This window comes from Macaca thibetana, chromosome 4 (genome assembly GCF_024542745.1).
Source record: "Macaca thibetana thibetana isolate TM-01 chromosome 4, ASM2454274v1, whole genome shotgun sequence".
NCBI lineage: Eukaryota > Metazoa > Chordata > Mammalia > Primates > Cercopithecidae > Macaca > Macaca thibetana.
Window position 1 is genome coordinate 129,764,852 of NC_065581.1, and position 6,000 is coordinate 129,770,851.

General features: G+C 36.5%; 1 long non-coding RNA gene across 1 annotated transcript in view; it reads right to left on the reverse strand.

Annotated features, from left to right (window-relative positions):
- The window catches only part of LOC126952869 (uncharacterized), a 53,571-nt gene that overhangs the window by 47,460 nt on the left and 111 nt on the right, over positions 1-6,000 (reverse strand). Inside the window, exon 1 of the long non-coding RNA XR_007725056.1 lies at positions 5,562-6,000. This exon is cut by the window's right edge and continues 111 nt beyond it. This is a non-coding gene — a long non-coding RNA (uncharacterized LOC126952869). The remainder of the gene's footprint in view (positions 1-5,561) is intronic.

A 6,000-nucleotide genomic window follows, 5' to 3' on the forward strand; every position in this document is an offset into this window, starting at 1 on the left:
GTTTTGGGGAGCTGGCAAGCTCTGATTGGTGAGTGATGGTAGTGGGTAAAACTAATTTTAGTGTCACAGCAGGTTATTTCAGTAGCTATCAGATAAAACTGATTTCAGATTATAACAGGCAGTTTCAGTAGCTGGGCTTGTGGAAAATTTAATTCTTGGAGCAGATGCTATATGCCCCAAATGCTTTTTCCCCTGGGCCCTTCACTCGGATTTAATTGGGTATGACAAGAATGACTCAATTTCTATAATCAACTTTCATGCCTCTCATAAAGTTTAATTTATAAATTAGGCCCAATAAGAGATTAACAGCAATAACTAATAACAATATAAAGTATTTATAACAATATACTGTAATAATAGTTATTACGTGAATGTAATCTCTCGTTTTCTCTCTAAAAATTTTCAAACCAAGCTTGTTGAGTGAAATCTCAGCAAGCAAACCCATGGGTAAGGGGGCACTGCTGTAATAGCGTGGAAATGAAATTACAATATAATGTTCATTCAAGTAGGCAGAAATAAACATTTTACACACAACATGACCAAAATTAAAATATGCATGGAAAACAGACTGAAATGAAATTTGTCAAAAAAGTTAATTGAGATTCTCTTGGGTAGTGGTATTGAGTATTTTTTTCCTTTTTTTCATGATTGTTATGTATTTCAAATTATCTATAATACGTATATTCTTACTTTTACTTTTCCTGCTTATTATAAAAATTTCCAAACACACAAAGGAAAAAGTATAATAAAATACTAGTTACCTATCAGTCAGCTTCAACAACCATCAAAATTTAGATATACATGTGTCATTTCCTCTCACCTTTAAAAAAAAAAACTAGTATATTTTAAAGCAAATCCCAGACACCTTATCATTCTATTCTGTGTACTTAAGTCATATGCTACATACCCACACCACCATTATTTTACCTAATGAAATTAATAAACATTTCTTAATATCTTCTAAATATTTAGCCCATGACAAAAAATCTAATTTCCTAAAACATGTTTTTCTATAGTTGGTTTATGTAAATCAGAATCCAAACCAGGCACATTCATTCCATCTGTTATGGCTCCAGAACCCTCTCCAGTAGTGTTATGGACCCAGTTATGCCCCAGTTCCAAATGCGTATGTTTAAGTTCTAACCTTAAAGTACCTCAGAATGTGCCTGTATTTGAAGACAGAGTCTCTAAAGAGGTAATAAAGTTAAAAGGAGGTCATTAGGGTGAGCCCTAATCCAATATGACTCTGTCCTTTTAAGAAGAGATTAAGATACGGGCAGGTGCAGAGGGAAGTCCAGGTGAAGACACAGGGAGAAAACAACCATCTACAAGCCAAAAAGAGAGTCCTTAGAAGAAACCAACCCTTCAGACATCTTTACCTCAGTCTTCCTAGCCTCCAGAATTGTGAGAAAATAAATTTCTGTTGTTCAGGCCACCCAGTCTGTGGTACTTTGTTATGGCTGCCCCAGCAAACTAATACAAACAGTAAAGCCAACATCTGTTCTGATTGGTAAATGCACTTCCTGTACAGAGGTTTAAATATTTTGCACATCAGTCACATTTATGTATTATATTATTCAAGAAATTCACTATTCATTATTTATTAAATGTGTCAAATACCCTAAATCTATTTTATTCCTAAACGGTTCAATTCAATTTATATATACACACACACATATATACACATATACATATATAGGCACATATATGTATATATATAAAAACCAACTATATATACACATGTGTATATATATACGCAAATTTTTTTCATGGATACTCAGCCAATATTTATAATTATTACCATACTACCACTCTTAATTGTTTGCCTCTCCTGGGATAGCAGAGTGCTCTTGGTCTTGCACTCTTGAGTAATGAGAGCTAAAACAACATATCTGCTTTATTCAGTTTGAATGGGGCTTATTAATATGTTTAGTATATACCCAACTGCCTGCTGAACAGCCCACTCCATACATCCCATTGAAACTAAACATCTTTTCCTCCATCCTTGCTCTTCCTGACTTTCTGTTGTTAACTGATTAGCCATTCTCTACCCAGTTACCTGAGCCAGAAACCTCGGCACCTTTCAAACTTCTTTTATAGTTTTAAAATAATTATAAACTTACAGAAAAATTGCAAGAATAGTATAAAGAACTTCTGCTTTCGCCCAAATTTCCTGTTAACATTTGCTTTATCATTTTCTTTATGTAAGCTATTTACGTTTATATTTATTTACAGTATTTATGTATCCTTTTTTCCTGAACCATTAGAATAGGTTGCAGATATGAAGCCTCATTACCTTTAATACTTCAATATGTGTTTTCTAAAAACAAAAATATCTCCTATGTCACTAGAGTACGGTCATCAAAATCAGAAAATTAATATTGTTAAAATACTACCATCTAATCCAGAGACCCCATTCAAATTTTGTTAGTTGTCCCAATAATATCTTTATAGCAAAACGATTCAATTCAGAATCATGTATTCCACTTAGTTGTCATGTACCTTAATTCTCCTTCAATCTAAAAATGGCTCAATAATCCAGCACTTAGATCACAAGGTCAGGAGTCAAGACCACATGTACCCCGTCTCTACTTACAAAAAATTAGCCCCTGTAGTCCCAGCTTCTGAGGCAGGAGAATGGCGGGAACCCGGGAGGCGGAGCTTGCAGTGAGCCGAAAAATGTTCTTTAGTTGTTCCTTTGTCTTTCATGACCTTGATCCTTGAAGAGTACAGGTCTATTCTTTTGTAGAATGTACCTTAATTTGGGACATTTGGGTTGTCTGATTTTTCCTTATGATTGATTCGGATTACACATTTTTGGCAGGAATGTCACAGAAGTGTGTTCTAAGTGCCTCTAACCAGGAAATACCCGATGCTGATTTGTCTCATGACTGCTGATGGTAACTTTGCTCACCAGTGCCAGATTTCTACACTGTCAAGTTTCTAATTTTTTCTGTGTAATTAATAAGTATTTGCTGGGGAGATGCTTTGAGACTATATAAAAATTACATGACTCTTAATACTCTCACCTTCTAGTTTTAGCATACACTGATGATTCTTGTCTGAATCCACTGTTACTATCATGACTGCCAAATAACGATGTTTCTACTTATAACACTGTCTACATTCATTACATATAGTTGGCATTTTTATGTAAGGAAGAGCTTTTCTTTATCCTGATTTTTCAAAAAAATCGTTTATTCATTTTAGTATGGGCTCAAATCTTCCTATTTTATTCAGCGGACTATAATCCATTAACATTATATTGGTGCTCAGATTGACCCAGATGTGGCCAATGGGGGCTCCTTCACGCTGGCTTTGTGCCCTTTTGATATGTTTCTTCCTTCTGTGTTCACTTCCTTAATTTCTGGTGCAACAAGATTTTTCAGGCTCCTATTCTAAAATCAACCATTTCTACAAGGGACCCAGTTACTTTTAGTGAATAATAGTGTTCAGAAACCAAGATTTAGGCACATGTGCTCATTGCTTCTAGCATACCATTATTCTGAAACCCTTTCAGCAGATAGAGCTAGGAAGAGCATAATAGATAGATATGCACACACCTATACAGACTTTCCTCTATATTTATTTCTACATATGTTTATGTATATATTGAAAACTATAGGTTTACACTGACATATTCAATTCCAATCCAACATCACCACAAAGGTCATTGTGGAATTCCTCCTCTCTCAATTTGTAACTTCCTTCTCTGTCAGTGAGAAACCTGGCTCCCATTAGACCCAACATATTTATTTCCTCACTCCCCTTTCATGCTTGCCACCTCTTTACTTGCCAAGGGGAAGGCGAAACAGCTGGTCATCGTTTTTTATTATTACTTATCATTCATTCTTCCATCCAATTAATCACTAAGTCCTGACATTTTTACCTCCTAAAAATTTCTCGAACTGATCCATTTCTCTCCATTCTGATTTTTCTTAGCCTTGACCATACCAACCTTTGTCTCTTACATGGCTTACAGCAACGCCATCTTAAATGGTATTCCCGGATCTAGATTTGCTTCCTTCCTGTCTGTTCTCCACCCTGCAGTCAGTGTTATCTTTATGATATTAAAATTTGAGAATTTCACTCCATAAAATTCTACAGTGGTATTGCATTGACCGGTACTGTCTGGGTCTCTTCACGGCCTGTTTAACTATCTTGTTTTGTTTCCTCCAAAAGACCCTAGACTCATTCTCTACCTTTTAGTTAGCCAACTTGAACTTTTTTTTTTTTTTTTTAGTTCTGTATTATACCAAACTTTCTTTTAGTGAACACTATACGCCACCTTCTTCTACCTGGAAACCCTTCCTAACCTGGACAACTCTACACATTATTTTGGTTTTTGCTTAAATGTCACTTCTGCTACAAAATATTCCCTGACCTCCCCACCCCACTGCACCTCTGCATGCTAAGAAGCAAGAGATGATAACGGGGTTACACATCCCCAAGTCTGGGAATCGTATTCTGAAACTAAAACCCTACTAAGAATGAGCAGCCAGAGTCATAACTTCCCTTTGGAAAAGCGGGTACTTAAATGCAGTTGTGAGGACAAATGAAAAGTACATAAAACACCTACAATGCATAGCTCCTAGAAGGAGCTCAATATATGTTATCTATTATTCATTCAACAAATGTTCATGAAATGCCAACTATTTCATAGATACTGTGGTAGATACTGGGGATAGAAAAAATACAATGTAAACTATGAAAATATAGAATGAGTATGCAAAGTCTAATATACGGAATGAATATCCAAAATCTAATAAGGAGTAGGAGTATTTGAAGGAGTCAGTCAACCTGCTTAAGATTCGAAGGATGGACAACATTTGACTGTGATATGCAGTAGTGTAAAAGGAGGAATTTTCAGGAAGAGAGAACAATATGTGTAAGGACAGGGCGTGCAAGGCTATGGATTGTTTTTCATAGTACACATAATTCAATGTTGCATAAAACTGCATGATACACATGATTCAATATTGCATAAAATTGGAACAATAAGCTAATGAGAGATGAAATTAGTCAGGGAGATGGAGCATCTTGTATCCTAGGCAAAGCAATCATTTTCTCTTACACGTTGCCTTTCAAGAATTTTCAGCAAGAGAGAGCCATTATCCGATTTACATTTTTAGTCAGGACATTCTGATAGCAGTGTGGGGAATTTTAAGAGTCAAAACTGGAGTCACAGGACTGGTAAAGCGCCCACCTGAGGAATTTAAAAAGAGAGAATGAATATGCTTTGGTATAAGATGCATTTAGGATACTCTACAGTTCTTACTAAAACACTGGGAGCAAGTGTTTGACACTTGATAGTGCAAGATTACAGCAAGATAGTGGTGGCTTACAGCAAGATAGAAATCTAGGAGAGTAGGTTTAGAATGCAAAGTTGAACAGCTCAGTTTGGTACACAGCGGATTAGTAATCTTTCTCGTTGCTTCCTCAAAGGATTTAGGGAAGCACATGGCATAGAGATATAGTTTGTAAGGTGTGGCAATGCCAGTGAGAATGGAAAAGCTGGCCTCCGTAAACTCTCTCTCTGTACAAACGAAGCAACAGGTTACAGCGCGTGGCTGTAGGTACAGGAAATGGCGTGTATTCATGAGTCCACGAGTAGCGCAACTAGTATTTTTCCAGCCCTGGTGACTCAGAGCTGAAGATGGCGCCTGCGGCAGAAATCAGAAAAGTGGGAGGGAGCATTAGGTACAGAAAAGTATGGCGTTTTAACTTTTGTTTTCCACACACAGGGAGATAGCTCTAAAGGAATCGTGCATAATTTTTTCTTAAGATTTTGTCTGTAGTACAACTTCATTTTCCACGCTTTAAAATCATGTTTTCTTTTGTGGGCGCGACCGCGTGGGGAGTGACAAATCTGTTTCTTTGCCTCATTCATTGATTTTCTTATTTTGGGCGACTTCCATAACAGCCTCCCCAGTTTTCCTTTGCCCCGTCAGTTTTTCCCTGCGCTTGCTACAATTCTAAGGCGGAAAGAGTATTTTTGGA